Source organism: Salvia splendens, chromosome 8, assembly GCF_004379255.2.
Source record: "Salvia splendens isolate huo1 chromosome 8, SspV2, whole genome shotgun sequence".
NCBI classification, from domain to species: Eukaryota; Viridiplantae; Streptophyta; class Magnoliopsida; order Lamiales; family Lamiaceae; genus Salvia; species Salvia splendens.
Genome location: NC_056039.1, coordinates 30314535 through 30318163, shown reverse-complemented (window position 1 = coordinate 30318163; position 3629 = coordinate 30314535).

The window sequence follows — 3629 nt, the reverse complement described above, 5'->3', positions numbered from 1 at the left end:
TTCCGGCAATGTCGGGGATGGGTGGAATGGGTGGTATGGGTGGTATGGGTGGGATGGGTGGTATGATGTCCCCTTACTGCAATATGTACAATTGGATGGGTGGTATGAGTGGTATGATGCCCAGAGCAGCGGGGATGGGGGGCATGACCCCAAATATGATGGGGATGGGGATGGGGTGCATGACCCCAAATATGATGGGGATGGGTGGGATGATGCAGACCATGCCTGGGGGAGGGGGTGGCAGGGGCCCTGAACCACTAGCGGACGATGTCTATCGGCCGGTTATCGATATGTTGTCTACTGATACCCCCTCCAGTTTTGTTCCGGAGACTCAGTTCACCGGTGTGGATACTTTCTCTTTTGAGGAATTGGGGCTATCTGCAGTCAGGGAGACTCCCGATGATATGGGGACAGCGGCAAGGGCCGTGGCAGGGGCAAGGGCAAGGGGAAAGCCACGGGCTCTTCCTCGCGAACGGTGGCTGAGGAGGAGGATGATGAGGATACGGGAAAGAGGACGGTCTGGAGCGTGTGGGAAAACGTCGCGCTTTCGAAGGCTTGGGGGGTTTCAATAGTCGAGGATCCCTATGTCGGTGCTAACCAGCATATTGACAGACCGTGGCATCGCGTCGCTGAAGCCTACCTCACACACAAACCGGCTGGGGCGAAGTGTCGCGTGCCCGAACAATGGCGGAAACAGTGGGAGCGGTTGAGGCCTAAGCTTAGTCGATTTGCCGGCCTCTACCAAAACAATCTCCGCCAGGCAACCAGCGGTATGTCCGAGGAGGATGTGAAGAACCGTGCCTTGGCGCAGTACCCCGACAGATCCTTGAAGTTCAAAGCTTTCGACCAGTGGGAGGCCTATCTCGTGGTGAAGGATTTCCAAAAGTTTTGTGGGGGTGTCGAGTCGGGCTGGCAGAAGCGGACGAAGATCAACGCTTCCGGTGAATACAGCAGCAGTGCTGGTTCGCACGAGCTCCCGGAAGCCGAGGAAGTGTCCCCGCTACCTCAATCAGACTCCCGCCGGCGTCGTCGCCCGATTGGGCAAAAGGCTGCGCAGCGGAAGGCTAGGGGAAGCAGCAGCGGTAGCTGGTCGTTTGAGGTCCAATCGGAGGCCCTGCTCCCCCAGAAGAGTACGATCGTCTCGCCTGCGCGCAGATAACGACTAGTTTGGTCCGGACCATGCATAGGTGGCATAGCACGACAGATCCTGTGTACAAAAGGATGTTGAAGGATGTCATCGATGGATGTCGGTGCGATTTGGGGATGCCACCCATTGGAGATGATGGCGCCGAGATTAGCGGCGGGGACGACCGCGGCGGCACGGGCGACGGCGAGGGCGGCACGGGAGACAAGGACAACGCGGAGTGAGCCGAGTCTAAATTTTCCCGTATTATGTTATTATTATTATGTAATTTTTTTCTTTTTATTATGTAATTTTTTTTAATGAAGCATTCACAATTTTCCCGTATTCCGTGTCAAAATTATAATTCCGTTACGTTTATAAATAATTGTGATTTTTTTTATTGCGGGAAGTCCTAGTGGGAAGGGCGATGGGAAGGGCGGATTGTGAAGGGGATGTCCTAGTGACGTGGCAGTGGGATGGGAAGTCCTAGTGACGTGGCATGAGGTGTTTTTGGGAAGTCCTAGTGGATGTCCGAATGGGACATCCGTGCATTGGAGATGCTCTAAATTAATTTGAAATATTTGTGTCATTGTATGGATACTGAATATAGTACTCCTATTTTTTTCTTAAAAATATGAACTTGTGGAAGATGCACAAATTTTAATGCTCAATTAATAAGGATGAGAGAATTAAAAAGAAAAAAATATTTTAAAATATTATTATTAAAAAATGAGCCTATCTCACTAGAAAGAAAATAGTTTATTAAATTTAAAGATTACTACTCGTCTACTCGTACTACGACTACTCAATAACACTCATTGTCACCACGGTTCGGGAACCGGTGGTTCACGGTTCGGAACCACCGGTTCCGGTTCAAGAAAAGCATGAACCTGAACCGGCCCGTCCTATGTTCGGCGGTTCCGGTTCCTGAACCGTGAACCGGCGGTTCACGTGAACCGTCGGAACCGCGGGCTCCTATCTGGTTCCGGGCCGGTTCGTCCGGTTCGGCGGTTCAAGGTATTTTTTTTACATTGTAAATTTGTAATTCAAGTAAAAAAAATGTAAATATACTTGCATAAATAAAATTAGAATAAAGCGATGTACAAATGCAATTTTATTGATACATATTACAACTTCAAAATTACAAATTACAACTTTAAAATTACAATACAACTTTAAAATTATAAATTACAAAAGACTTAAAGTCTTGATTACAATTTACAAATTACATATTCGAAACAAAGGGGAGAAAAAAGAAATAAAGGAAAAGGACTTGTGCTCAACTTAAATTTAAAATTTAAGTTGAGATGCCTACGTATCCTCAATGCTCAATTGCATTTTGGAATCAAAGTCCACGTAGTTCTCTTACCTTGCTTACCTATTTGGCTTGATCGGAGGAATTGGCCTATTCTTCTTCGTCGGGGAAGTTGTCTTGGTATGGTTGTACTACTTGATTGTCCCAATCCGGTTCTTGGTCTCTAATTTCGGCGGAGCACCAATCATCAAGTAACATGGTGGCTTCCATGTTTTGCCCGTTGAGTCTACTTCTTCTGTCGTCCAAGACGTTGCCTCCAACACTAAAGGCGGACTCGATGGCGACAGTGGAAGCCGGAACCGAAAAGATCTCATTGGCCATTGATGCAAGGTTGGGAAAATCTTTCTCGTGTGATCCCCACCAATCTAGGACGTCGATTTGTTGGGGAACGGGACCTCCTTCTTCCTCATTGAATGAAAAGTGTGAGTCAAAATATAAATCTAACTCACTTACCGAATTTGCCGTCCTTCCTCTGCTGCTGAAGTCGTATAGGTCCGCCAATTGGGATTGGGCATCGGGGTCATCAACTTGGAAGAAGCCAAAGTTATGTGTTTGACGGGGGAGGGGTCTAGGTCTCACTTGGTGGGTACTGTTGTACTTGGCTTCGTAATCGTGAAAGAGAGCCCGCAAGTCGAACTCAAAACTTCTTTGCAGGGTTGGGAGGTGGGGGAGGTTTATTTGGAATGTTTGGGCTAGGTTTATGTAGTTGTCGTCGTCCTCGTCATTCGATTGCAAAGCTCGGAGTGGTTTAAGATCAATAGAAGCCAAATTGTTATAATAAAATTCTAAAATTTTTAAAGTACCAACTAGTTTCCATTTTGGATCCAAAACTTTTGCAATCAAAAAAACCGTTGGGATCTCATTGAAATACTTGAGCCATTTTTCAACCATGTAATATAAAACACACATTAATTCAAGATTATTTGCGGAATTTTTCATTGCAGTTTTAAAACCAAGTGATATGTACATGCAATATTCTAAAACACGAACGGATGTGCAATAATACACACCCGATAACTCAACGGTGTCATTTCTAAAACCTTTGAATAATTTAAATAAACTCATGCTTTGATCCCAACAAGAAGAAGTTAGATATAAATCATCAACATGGAAAGTTCTATAAAAATCAACCAAATATTCTATATGCTCTAATGTAGAATGCAACATATCATATGTAGAGTTTCATCTAGT